General features: G+C 38.6%; 1 protein-coding gene across 38 annotated transcripts in view; it reads left to right on the plus strand.

Moving 5' to 3' along the window:
- The window catches only part of ASPH (aspartate beta-hydroxylase), a 223649-nt gene that overhangs the window by 176745 nt on the left and 32930 nt on the right, over positions 1-13974 (plus strand). The gene's annotated exons all lie outside the window — the stretch shown is intronic.

Below are 13974 nucleotides of genomic sequence, written 5' to 3' on the forward strand. Positions count from 1 at the left end.
TAGACATCATCCTCACCAGATCTTTGTCTATTTCCTACTCAAAATCAGAAAATGTTTATCATAAAAAGGAATGTCAGGGAAGAGACAGATTTTATTTCTAGTGACATTTGCAAAATATAATGGAAAAAGAATTGTCATCTCATTAACCAAAAGTTTCATTTAGATGATAAAGGGAATGCGTGCGGAACTTAGGAGTTCTTAACCTTTTTGGCCTTAGGACCCTCTTATACTCTTAAAAATTATTGACTACCCCAAGGAATGTGGTTTACATCTACCAATATAATCATTAGACATGAAAAGTGAAAGAAAATTGTATATATATTTATGAATTATTTAAAATAATAACCTCATAACATGTCAGTATAAATAACTTTTTTAAAAAATTATATTTTCAAAACAGAAAATGTAGTGAGAAGATTGGAATTGTTTTGTATTTTTACAAATCTTTTTAGAGTCTGGATTAATAGACAACAGGAGAATCCTCACATGTGCTTCACACATGTACCTGTTAGAGCTGTGATGTCCTACCTCATGTAGCTTCTGGAAAACTCTACTGTGTGCCCAGAAAAGAATGAAAAGAGCACATAATATCTTTGTATTATTAAGAAAGTAGTTTTGATCTTGCAGAGCCCCTAAAAGGGTCTAGAGAACTCTCAGATGTCCTTGGAACACACTTTGAGAACCACTGGCCCTGCAACTATGGAGAGAAAATGCAGTTATAAATATTGTTAGAAAATGCTGTGGCAGAAAATGTTGTAGCATTTGGAGAAACTAAGTGATTCTAAATAGCTATAAAAATAATTGGAAGGTTTTATATTAGTAGGTTAAACCTGAACTTTAATGCTCTCTACTTGGTGACTTTGGTAGGGACTGGTCAGAAGTTTACTTTTGCTTTGGTAAGCCCCCTCTTCTTAGACAGTCATAAAATGAGACTGACAGTTAATTAACTCATAGTTTCAATCATGTTGTTTTCTACTCAAAATGTAAAAACTTCATGTATCTTACAGGTTAGATGGCTTCAGGGTTTTGACCTCAGACTCTAATTGCTATTTGTACATGGTTTATATAAGAAAATATATTCTGATGTTCAAACAATTGATTTTACATGTGCAAGAAGCAGGGATGAAGAGCAAGAGTGACAAAATATTGATAATGTTAGAATCTGGCTGATGGATATGTGGAGGTTTGTCATACTGTTCTTTCTTCCTTTAGGTATATGTTGAAATTTTTCATAATTTTTCTTTTAAGTAACATCTAAAATAAACTGTATCTATAAGACTTACAAGACTTCATTGATTAATTTGGTCTACTTGGGGAAAAGAGGTTTTCATGTACTTAGATTATGTCTTACTTGACTGTGTTTATTCTGTATGTCATTATAAAAGCATACTTTATAATCTTCATAATCCAATTGTAAAATAGGCTGCCATTGGTTAGCCTTTGAATATTTTATAGCTCAGGGAACCATGGCATGGTGACAATTAATACAGATTGATTTTTTAAAGTTCCATATCCAGATTAGAAATAGCACAAGAACAACATCTTCCTTGATAGGTCGGCTACATTTAGCACTGTCAGGTTTTTTTGTTTTGTTTTGTTTTGTTTTTGTCAAATTTCACCCTCCCTCAGATTGGATCCCATCGAACTCTTCTGATTCTGCTTTACTATCTTTTATTCATGGTCTCTTTGTGAGTTCATTTCTCTACTGTACCTTTTGGGATCCTTTCAAATTCAAAACACGGAAATGCAATTCAAACCTGGCTTAAACAACAAGAAATGTTATTGATTGACATAGCTGGAAGCCTAGCAGTAGGGCAGACTTCGGGGCGGTATAATCAAGGGAAGATGTTCTTGGCTCTGCACTTCCTCCTTGGTCAGCTTTGTCCTTGTGCTGGCTGACTGCAGGATGGCTGCCAGCAGCCACTGGAAGAGAAGGGGAGAGAGTGACATTGCTGAGCTACCACCCCAGCCGTAAATGGCCTTCTGGAAACCTCCTGGCAGACCCTCTTCTATTGGTGGGAACCATGTCTCATGGGCACTCACAGTTACAAGGGAGTCTGAAACACCAGATGGCTGGCAACAGTCTGAGGCAGCCAGCTTCCAGGAGGAGAGAGGGTGTACCTCTCTATCATCTAAGGACCAGTAATCTTTCCTTTCAGTCTTATTGAGCCAATTTAAGTCAGATTTCCACTCTAGATGAATTACCGGCAGGGGGATATGAGATTATTCTCAAACCAACAGATCAACCCCTACAGCCAGAAAAGGATTAGTTTCCTCTAAATCAAATAAATAGTTTATCTGGAGGAAGCTCAAAGTCAGGCTTTTGTTAAGAAGAAAGAAGCATGATTGATTGTGTGAAGGCAGTCTACTATGGGCTGACATGGACCCAAACATTGTTCTTTGCTTTCTTTTCTCTTTTTCTTGCCATTCATTTTCTAAGAAATCTTCTCCACTGTGGTTTAACAGCTGTGAAAATTCTACCAAAGCTATGTTCCCCAAATGGACTTCTCACTCTTTCTATTCTATGTTCAGCTCTATTAAAACATTAACATTCGGTGTGAACATTAACTCACCATGTAACCCTTGGTTAATATCCTTTTCCAGCTTTCCAGTTTTGGTCAGTGTCTTAGTAGTCCATTTAAGCTGCTGTAACAAAATGCCATAAACTCGGTGGCTTATAAACAATAGAAATTTACTTTGAGGAAGTCCAAGACTAAGGCGTTAGCAGATTCAGTGTCTGATGAAGGCCTGCTTCCTGGTTTGTAGATGGTGCTTTCTTGTTGTGTCTTCACATGATGGAAAAGAGAAGGCAGCTCTCTGAGGCTTTTTTTATAAAGACAATAATTTTACTCGCCTAAATCACCTCCCAAAGGCCCCTCTTCCTAACACCATCACATTACTGGTTAGATTTCAACATATGAATTTGGGGGACACAAACGTTCAGACCACAGCAGTCAGTGATTCAGCTTTAGTCTGCCTTTATCTCTTACCACTGCCCTTTACCATCCTCATTCCAGCCAAAATTCTTCCAACAGACCTTCCCATATGGTAGCCCTCTTTCCTGGAGGACTCTTTCTTTACCTCTTTCTGTTTTCCTTCTCTCCTATATCCTTCACAGCCAATTCCTTTTTATCCTTCAGATGTTAGAGAAATTGTCACTTCTTCTAGGAATATCAGTCCTTTGCATAAAGCCGAAAGCCCTTTATACTTTCTTTTTAAATAGCACACTATATTCTAAAGTCTGTTAGTTCTCTGAGATTGTGTCTTCTAAGATGACAGGGACCGTGTCTCTAATACATGATGGGTTCTCAAAAATTAGGTTCATCGTATGACCTTCTATAAACTTTCTTTTCTCTAGTTTTTTCATAAATATGTTAGAAGCCCCAGGGATTTAAAAATGTTACTACTGAGCATTTCTTACATATAAGAAGTTGCAACAGTTGGTATCCTTGGTTTTTCCTGAATGTGAGGAAAATTCTCCCTTACTGCACTGCACCAGGAGAGGAAGGCCTAGAGAGAAAGAAAATTATCTCTACCTGCTATTTTAGGAGCAAGGGACAAAGGTATTCATTTTCTTGAAATTGTTACTGCTTAAGAGAGAAGGATATTTAGAATGTTCTCAGTTCCTGATGAAACCTCAAGCATTTAATTGCTTATAAAACATTGTGTAATGAGGCAGAACATCAGAATGGCAGAGGGAATGTCTTCATAATTCTACCCCTCCACAAAAGCACTGAGAAAAATTGTTAAAATCAACTTCTTTAGAACTCTGTACATTAGCAAAGACATACAACAATTAGAGGAATATTTATTGAAGGAAAAACTGCTGAACCTGAATAAGAATAGCAGGGTCTGTGGGGTGGTAATTTTAACTGCTCCCAACCATTCTTCCCCAGTTCCAGGGTAGCCTTGAAAACTGGCAATCTCAAAACACTGGAGCAGTGAAAACCATAGCTTTCCAAGCACTAGTGGGGCCACATCACATTTTTAGTACCTCACAAATTTCCATACCCAGAGCATTGTCACCATTTTAAACCTCTCTCTTTCTACCTGGAAAGCTGCATTCTCAGGACATTGTTGTTATTTGTCCTCACTTGCAAGAAAAGCTCTATTCCCAGGCTATTAGTCAAAACAATTATTGGCAGGTATTTTTTTTTAACATTACAAGTGCCCAGAGCAACTACAGGTAAGGCTACAGGCAATAGAGATTTCACAAAATTAATCCAGAAAGTCAGTAAACAAACAAATAGCGACAATGATAACAAAAATGAACAACAACAAATTTTATGAGAGGGACCGAACTGATTTCCAGAATTGCCACATTATATTATCTAAAAACTGTCCAGTTTCAACAAAAATTATATGACACACAAAGAAATAGGAAAGTATATACATGCACAGAAAAGCATGCAGTCAATAGAAACTGCCTGTGAGGGGCCCTGATGCTGAACTTACTAAACAAAGGCTTCAAGTCAGCTATCATCAGTATGTTTTAATAACTAAAGAAAACTATGTCTAAAGACTTAAAAGAAATTATTACAATGACGTCTCCCCAAATAGAGAATTCCAATGAAGAGACAGAAATTATAAAAAAGAACTAAACGGATAATCTGGAGTCATAAAGTACAATATCTTAAGTTAAAAAACTCACTAGAGGGGCTCAACACCAGATTTAAGCTGGTAAAAGAAATAATCAACAAATTTGGAAATAGATTCTTTAAGATTATCCATGCTGAGGAACAGAAGAAAAAGAGAATGAAGAAAACAACCTATGGAGCATGATCAAGTGTACCAGCATATGCGTAATGGAATCCTCAGGAGAAGAAAGAGAGGTGGCAGAAGGACTGTTTGAAAAAACAATGGCCAGAAATCCTCCAGATTAGATAAAAAGCATTAATCTACACATCTGAGAAGCTCAATGAATTATAAGGAGGATAAACTCAGAAACATATCTAGACACATCACAGTCAAATTGCCAGATTTAAAATTTATTTTCACTTTCATTTTATTTTTTCAAATTCTAATCTCAAATTGACAATCAAATAAAATGAGATTCTTGAAAGCACACAGAGAAAGAGGACTTATTGCACAAAAGGAACCTTCCTTTTAAGATGAACAGCCAACTTGTCATCAGAAACCATAGAGGAGAGAAGGCAATGAATGACATTCAAATACTGAAAGGAAAAGACTGCCAACCAAGAATTCTACATCTAGCAAAATTAAGACATTTCCAGATATATAAAAACTGGGAGAAGTTAATGCTAGCCAATATTTCTTGCTCTACAATAGATATTAAAGGCAGTTCTTTAGATTGACATAAAAAGATACCAGATGGTAATACAAATCCACACGAAGAAAAAAAAAAGAGCATCACTAAAGATAGTGGGTAAACATAAAAGGGATAATATATGTGTTTTTCTTAGTTTTTTCTTCTATCTTATTCCAAAACCAATGCATAAAGCAATAAATGTAATATATATTGTTTGTGGACTTATAGCATAGAAAGATGTAATTTGTATGATAATAGTGCAAAGGAGGAAGGGGAAAAGATTAATGTTGGAGCAAAATTTCTGTGTGCCCTTGAAATTATGTTAGCAATAAATTGAAATTGATTGTTTTAATTAAAGGTATTAATTCTAGTGCCCAGGGCAACCACTAAGAAAATAACTCAAAAAAGTAGGGTAAAATTAACAACAAGGTAATTAAATGGCACACTAGTAAATATCTATCTGTTGTAAAGGAAGGCAGTAATGGAGGAACAGAGGAACAACAACAGCAACAAAAAGGACATTAAAAATGAATAACAAGATGGCAGACTTTATCAGCAATTACATTAAATGTAAGGACATGAAATACCACAATCAAAAAGTACAGATTAACAAAATAGATTTTTAAAAAGTGATCCAATTCAGGTCCACATGAAACATTAACCAGGAAAGACTATACACTAGGCCATAAAACGAGCCCCAACAAATTTAAAAGCACTGAAATCATACAAAGCATGTTTACTGACCACAAAGGAATGAAATTAGGAACCATCAACTAAAAGCTCTCCTTGTCCTCAAAATCTGTTTGCTTACCAGTACCCCACTACTGCTGTCAAAGTTACTGACTTCTGCTTATATATCTTGTCTCCTTTTCTTTTTTGATGTCAAGTATTTTATTAAAATTCTTATTTCCTTGGGCTTTTTTCTTTCAGCCCTTCCTGTCTTAAACTCTGCTTTATTTAAGAAGAAAAGCAAGATCAGAGTGTGAATCATAGAGTTCTCAGTGCATGGAATCTCAGTGTGTGTGGCCTCTCATGGTTACAACTCCATGCTGTGTGATTGTACTTTGAGAACTATATTTGCAGGAATGTTAATTTATGACTTAAGAAAAAAGTAATGTCAGGATGACCACTTGACAATAATGACTGTGACATTAAGAGAGCTGCTGTGTGCAGAAACCCAGAGTTCATTGACCGTTTAGTTGACAGACCCTGGAACATCAAGATATTCTTCTATTGTAATTTTCAAATTACAGAATTGAATATTATGAGTCATGGAACATCACCCAAGTATTGACGTCTTAAAGTGGAAACCCTCTAGATTTGGTAGCTGCAACATTTGGCCAAAATACTTTTAAAATAATTACCCAGATTCTGGCCCTTGAGTGACTGTTAACTACCATGAATAGGGCATTTCCCTTTTTTTTTTAGACGGAGTCTCACTCTGTTGCCCAGGCTGGAGTGCAGTGGCGCAATCTCAGCTCACTGCAAGCTCCGCCTCGCGGGTTCACGCTATTCTCCTGCCTTAGCTTCCCAAGTAGCTGGGACTACAGGTGCCCACCACATGCCCGGCTAATTTTTTTTTAAGATGAATTATATCTCTACTCTTATAAAAGTCATGTTGAATAAATAAATTCCATCATTTAAAATACAAAACCATTATATTCCTTAACTCTAATTTTTTGTATTTTTTAGTAGAGATGGGGTTTCACCTTGTTAACCAGGATGGTCTCGATCTCCTGACCTCGTGATCCGCCCACCTCAGCCTTCCAAAGTGCTGGGATTACAGGTGTGAGCCACCACGCCCGGCCTCTCATTTCCCTTTCTTAATTTTTTTTTTCAATTCTTATTTTTAAAATTATAAAGATGGAGTTTCACCATGATGCCCAGGCTGGTTTAGAACTCCTGAGCTCAAGCGATCCACCCACCTCCGCCTCCTAAAGTGCTAGGATTACAGGCATGAACCACTGCGCCTGGCCTGATAGCACATTTTCATTCAACTTACTTCTTGCTCTACATTACAGTGAGAGATAGAGTGCAGTTTTCCTGAAGGCAGGGGACAGTGTTCAGTAAAATGAATCATATGTGTTTTCCCCTTTGGTTGAATTTCTGTATGCCCTTGAAATTATGTTAGCATTAAACTGAAATAGTCCATTCTTGCATTGCTATAAAGAAATACCTGAGACTGGTATTAGTCCATTCTTGCATTGCTATAAAGAAATACCTGAGACTGGGTAGTTTATAAAGAAAAAAGGTTTAATTGGCTCACAGTTCTGCAGGCTGTATAGGAAGCATGGTGGCATCTACTTCTAGGGAGGCCACAGGAAGCTTTCAATCACAGGACGCTTACATGGCAGCAGGAGCAGGAGCAAGAGAGCTGGGGCAGGTGAGGTGTTACACACATGTAAACGACCAGATCTCCAAGAACTCATTCACTATCACGAGGACAGTACCAAGAGCGATGGTGCTGAACCATTCATGAGAAATCGCCCCCATGGTCCAATCCCCTCCTACCAGGCCCCACCTCTAACACTGAGGTAATCCTCAGTTAACATGAGATTATGAGATTTGGATGGGGACAGACATACATCCAAACAATATCACCCCTCATTGTGTAAATATAATTTGGCAGCTCTAGCACTAGGAGTGTGGAGAGGCTATTCAACTCAAGGAAAACATTAGTGAAAAATATTCCAGTAGAGTTTTCTCTTTTCAGCTTATTTTCCTTAAAATTGAGTAGGTTGTTGCCCAAATCACAACTATCAAAGCACCAAGTGCCTTGGGCTTATTTAACGTAGAAATTGAAACAAAAATGGATTAAAATCTTTGCTAGGGTAAAAATAGAAAAGATCTCCTATAGTTAGAGAAAAGCCATTAAAGCTTAAGAGTTTTGCTCTTCCCTTTTCGGGATTAACTATTTGATCCACACTAATTTAGATGTAAACACACATTCATAGAAAACACTATAGTAACATTGAAAATAAACAACCAATAGCAACTCAAAACTGTTAGAGTAGGTAGCTCGTCAGGCATAAGCAGCGCAGGAGAGGGACGGACACACACACACACACACACACACACACACACACACACACACACACACACACACACACACACACACACACCAGAAGTGTTAGGTGACCATCACATGATGGTCAGGCGGTTGTTAACTTTTCTCTAAAGTAATAATTGGTCACAGCCGGCGCCAGGGAAAGGCAGGCTCCTAATAGATAGAAAACACCTGAAACTGATCAGTAGCTTCCCAGTAAGGTCTCAGGAGTGGGGAGAAGTAATGCAAGATCCTGGAAGTATAACCCCAAGCCGAGAGGTCAAGCAGGGCATTTGAGCTCTCAGCCTGCTTGGCCCTCATCCAGGTGTGCTTTCCTTCCTTCCTTTCTTTACTGCTCTAAAGCTTTTTAACAAACTTTCACTCCTGCTCTAAAATTTGCCTCAGTCTCTCCTGCTTTATGCCCCTCAGTCGAATTCTTCCTTCTGAGGAGGAAAGAATTGAGGTTGCTGCAGACCCATACAGAAAACTACCACTGCTAACAAAAACTATAATTTTAAATATATATATATATTTTGAGATGGAGTCTCACTCTGTCGCCCAGTCTGGGGTGCAGCGGCGTGATCTTGGTTCACTACAACCTCCACCCTCCGGGTTCATTCAAGCGATTCTCATGCCTCTACCTCCCAAGTGGCTGGGATTACAGGCGCCTGCCACCACGCCTGGCTAATTTTTGTATTTTTAGTAGAGACGGGTTTCACCATGTTGGCCAAGCTGGTCTCAAAATCCTGACCTCAGGTGATCCGTCTACCTTGGCCTCCTAAAGTGCTGGAATTACAGGCATGAGCCACCACACCTGGCCTAAAATATATTTTTTGTATTTGTTTCCCCTGCTGTCTAACTCTGCATTCATCACTGAGAAAAAGGACAACTCCTGCATTCTTTTCCCAGTTTTTCAGCACAGCTGCTTGGATATAAACACATCCAAATAGCATCACAAATAAGTTTTGTGCTCCAAAACAGCATCATATATAAGTTTGCCTTTCTTCATATTGTAGTTTTATTACAGTTGGAAGAGTGCCCAGTAATATTTTGCCAGTGATGTGACATAGTGCATTGGAATGATTGATTAGAATAGCACTCTGTCACTTTCCTTCACACTGTGGCTTTTATTAATTAAGAAATCCATTGTGTATGAATGACTTCGCCTAGACAAAAAATAAGACTTACACAGCACTAAATTAGTGGTTCAGCATTTCTTTCTTTGTAATTAAATATTTGAATGTTTTCACTGGACTGCTTTTGAAATGAAATAATTTGAGAAAGAAGCAAAAATGTCAGATTTATAGTGGAATTAAGCTGTAAATTAAGAGGATTAATAATTTATATAATTTACTTTTATGTAAAAGTAAATATAGTATCAAGAAGTACTGAAAGCAATTTCTTAAGATTAACATAATAGCTTAGTCTTACCTTTCTAAATCAAACTTTAAACTGTTTGGGTTTCGATGACACTTTCACTGAAGATGTTAACAAAACAACAATTGGAGTGTGGAGTTTGATAATTACATGATTTAAAGGTGAACGTTTTAAAAGGGCTCCATAATTAGAAACAGATTTGTTTTGCTGTCAGCTCTGACACTTTGGGCAAGTCCTTTTACCCATCTGAGCCTGTTTTTTTGTTGTTTTTTTGTTTTTTTAATCTCTAAATTCAAAATAATTACCTCAGCTCCTCTTCTCCCATGACGTTTTGGTAAGGCTTAAAACACAAAACAAAATGAAGCCTTCCATCATGGATGTTCCTGTGTGCTATTTAGATGTGAGCCCTTAATAAGAGTCCACACGGCTGAGGCTATAGGGTGGCCTATGATGCCAATTATGGCAGCAGAGCAAAGGAACACAGTGTTTTATATTCTTTGAGTTATTTCATACAAAGAGGCTTTTTTTTTCTGAAAGCAAAATCAGTGAGTTTTTATTATTTGTCAATGTGGGAGAAAAAAAAAGACCTACAAATTGGCTTTCTCTCTGACCCTCTTTGGGAACTCACAGCACAGCATTTGATATTTCAGAATAATTGCAAACTATACCTCTAGGTTGGTACTCCATTTGGGGTTCTAAAATGTTTAATTCAGTAGGTCATGATTTGTCTCAATATGCTACACAGATAGATGTCTTAAATATGCATATGCCCTTTGGGAGGCTGAGGCGGGAGGATCACTTGAGGCCAGAGGTAAGAACCAGCCTGGGCAACATAGCAAGACCTGTTGCTACAAAATAATAATAATAATAATAAATTAGCCAGGCATGGTGGTGTGCACCTGTAGTCCCAACTATTTGGGATGCTGAGGCAGGAAGATCGCTTGAGCCCAGAGGTTTGAAGCTGGAGTGAGTTATGATTGCGCCACTGCACTTCAGCCTGGGTAACAGATCAAGACCCTGTCTCTTAGGAAAAATGTGCATATGCACATACACATTATAGGCAATTTGTTTATCTCTTTGTCAAGCAATTTGTTGCTTATGTACACATAAAGTTTCAGCTGCCTGAGATTAGCGACTGTGGGGCTGCTACTCTAGCATCACTCAGGATGTCCCTTAGTGTACTGTTTCCAGCTGGTAGGTGGGACATGAAGTCAGCTCCCCATCTTCCCTTTACCTTCTCTGACTGATAGGGCGGACTGGCTTCCCTGCCTGTCTGAGCCAATATATGAGGAATATGGTTCTCCTCTGCCATCTGAGTCCTTGAAGCCCTCAGGCTGGTTGTTTGTCCTGCCAACCTGGATTATCTTTTCTCCTTCCTCTCAGGTGAAGCAATCCTTTTTCTCTCACTCACTAGAACGAGCAAAAGTCATTTCTCCAAGACTCTCCTGTCACCCCAGTGCTAGCTAGGTGCCTCATGTTATCCTTTTCCTTCAGCAAGGATGATGAGAGGCTGAACTCACAGTCAGTAACCAGACTATATATAAAAATAGAATTTTGACCCACAACCTGCAGTAACCTGCCCAGGAAACCAATCCCTTATCTATGATAAACAACCCAGGAAACCAGCATGCTATAAGTCAGACTTGCAGGAAGCCAGACTTCTGTATCTAGTAACAATCCAGGGAGCTACACAATCAATTCTGTAACAATCAGAATAGCCCCAAATAGCCAGGATTTGATTATAACTAAAGGCTTCCCTGAATTTTGTCCACAGTTCCAACGTAAGACCAACCAGAGAGAGCCAAATGTGCACCCTCCTCCAATCACATAGGATGTCCTGCTTCTAGTTAGCCACTTCTAGCTTCCTTAGGCCAACAGCCCCCACTCAGAGCATGCCTGAAGCCTTCTCTTCCTATTATAAAGCTTTCCTACTCCTCTGCCTGCCTTTAGAGTGTCTGCCAAAACACAAGTGACAGTGGCTGACTCCCTTGCTGTAGCAAGCTTAGAATAAATAGGCTTTGCATTTCTCACTTCATTGGCTTTTATTTCCACAATAAGAAATGTCACCTGTTGGCTGGGTGCGGTGGCTCACGCCTGTAATCACAGCACTTTGGGAGGCCGAGGTGGGCAGATCATGAGGTCAGGAGATCGAGACCATCCTGGCTAACATGGTGAAACCCCATCTCTACTGAAAATACAAAAAATTAGCCAGGCATGGTGGCATGCACCTGTAATCCCAGCTACTTGGGAGGCTGAGGCAGGAGAATCGCTTGAACCTGCGAGGCAGAGGTTGCAGCGAGCCAAGAGCATGCCACTACACTCCAGCCTGGGCGACAGAGTGAGACTCTTGTCTCAAAAAAAAAAAAAAAAAGTCACCTGTTTTCTTTTATCCGTATATTCACACTTGAAAAACAAGGAGATCTAATCAAAATGTATTAGGACCAGTGAGAGATTACACTTTAATGCTAGTAATTTCCTTAGCGGTGTTGTTAGAAGTATTGCAAAGAGAATTTGCTGCAATAGCATTACAGTCCCATGGTGTTTGATGTAATAACGTCATCTCAGCACCCAGGGGGATCCCCGCCATCCTGGGATGTTGTTTCTAAGGCAGATTACACTGCTACTCGTCTTATCATGTTTAGAGTATAGGCATGTTTTGACTAAAATTTAAGCAAGCTGATTCTCTCTCTTAAAAATAAGATAAATAATTCCTCAAATAATAACTAATGACAAGCATATTCTTAACCAATTAGATAAAATTTAGTACACAGTATACTAATGCACCATTGTTATCAATTCATTCTAACTCCAATTTAATACACAGACTTTGCCAAGAATAGCCTTTCACAGCATCCCTTTTCTCAAGTTAGAGTCAGAAACTTTCAAGGAATGTATAAAACTCTGGGACTTCTCTCAATTTCCAATGTCTGTTTTCTCGATGCCTCTTTTTCTTAACAGCTAGTCACAAACAGTTACTAACCTAACCTTGCTTATGTTACACTGAACCCTAAGAGTTGTTTTGCTCACATGTTAAAAACAGCTCTTCCTGCATTTCTTCAAAACTGTGTTTTATTTTGCTCCTGCGAATTTACCTTTTCCTATGTTGATGTGAATATATTCTTGATCCCCTTCCATCTGCTGTTTGCTTTTGTAGCTAGAGCTTTTTCAAACTTGAAGCTATATAAGTGTTATGGGCTGAACTGTTGCTTCCCACAATTCCTACTCTGAAATTCTACTCCCCACGACCTCAGAATGTGACTGTATTAAGAGACTGTGTTTGGGTCTTTAAAGAGACAGTGAAGTTAAAAAGAGGCCATTAGGGTGGACCGTAGTCCAATTTGATTGGTGTCCTTATAAGAAGAGGAACTTTGGAAACAAAGAGAGACACCCAGGATGCATGTCCGCCAAGGAAATGCCACATGCAGACAGTGAGAAGTTGGCCCTCTGTAAGCCCAGGAGAGAGCCCTCGAAAGAAACCAAACTTGCTGACCTTGATCTTGAACTTCTAGCCTCCAGAACTGTGAGAACAGAAATTTCTGTTGTTTAAACCACCCAGTGATACTTTGTTATGGCTGCCCTTGCAAATTACCATTAGTGACTTTCCTTCGTAAATCCCGTTACTGAAATGCGTACTAACTGCCTCAGCAAAAACATTTCTCGGAATGGTCCTATTTTCCCACAGACAAGAAAATATTTAAAGCTCAGACCGATTATGATTGATTAGAACAAAATTAAAATGGTTTAGGTCAAACCTCAAGTATCACTTGTATCATCAGCTGAGTGTGTCATGGGATTGAGGATATACTAACTAAGCGATGCAAGGAAAGTGTATAGGCCAAGAGGCAAAAAGAAATCAGGTCAACAAGAAATCAATATATGGATTAGCAGAGTTTGATTCAAAATGTAAAATATGCTGATACTTTTTTTTTTTACTTTCTACTACATATCTCTAGCATGTGGAATATCATTACTTTGAGTCTGATGATCTCTTAAAAATGAATTTGAAAGACTAATAAGGGGTTTTGCCGGCTAATAGGATTTTCTTTCTAAGCATCACTAGATGGTTGGATTACATATTACAAGATTTGACTAGTCTAGGAGAAAAGGAGGTAAAAGTAAAAAAAGAAAATTCAATTATTAGAGATATATAGAAAATATGAGTGGGCTGGGCATGTGGCTCACGCCTGTAATCCCAGCACTTTGGGAGGCCAAGGTGGGCGGATCACCTGAGGTAGGGCATTCAAGACCAGCCTGACCAACATGGAGAAACCCCATCTCTATT

The sequence above is a fragment of the Gorilla gorilla genome, chromosome 7 (assembly GCF_029281585.2).
Source record: "Gorilla gorilla gorilla isolate KB3781 chromosome 7, NHGRI_mGorGor1-v2.1_pri, whole genome shotgun sequence".
Lineage (NCBI taxonomy): Eukaryota > Metazoa > Chordata > Mammalia > Primates > Hominidae > Gorilla > Gorilla gorilla.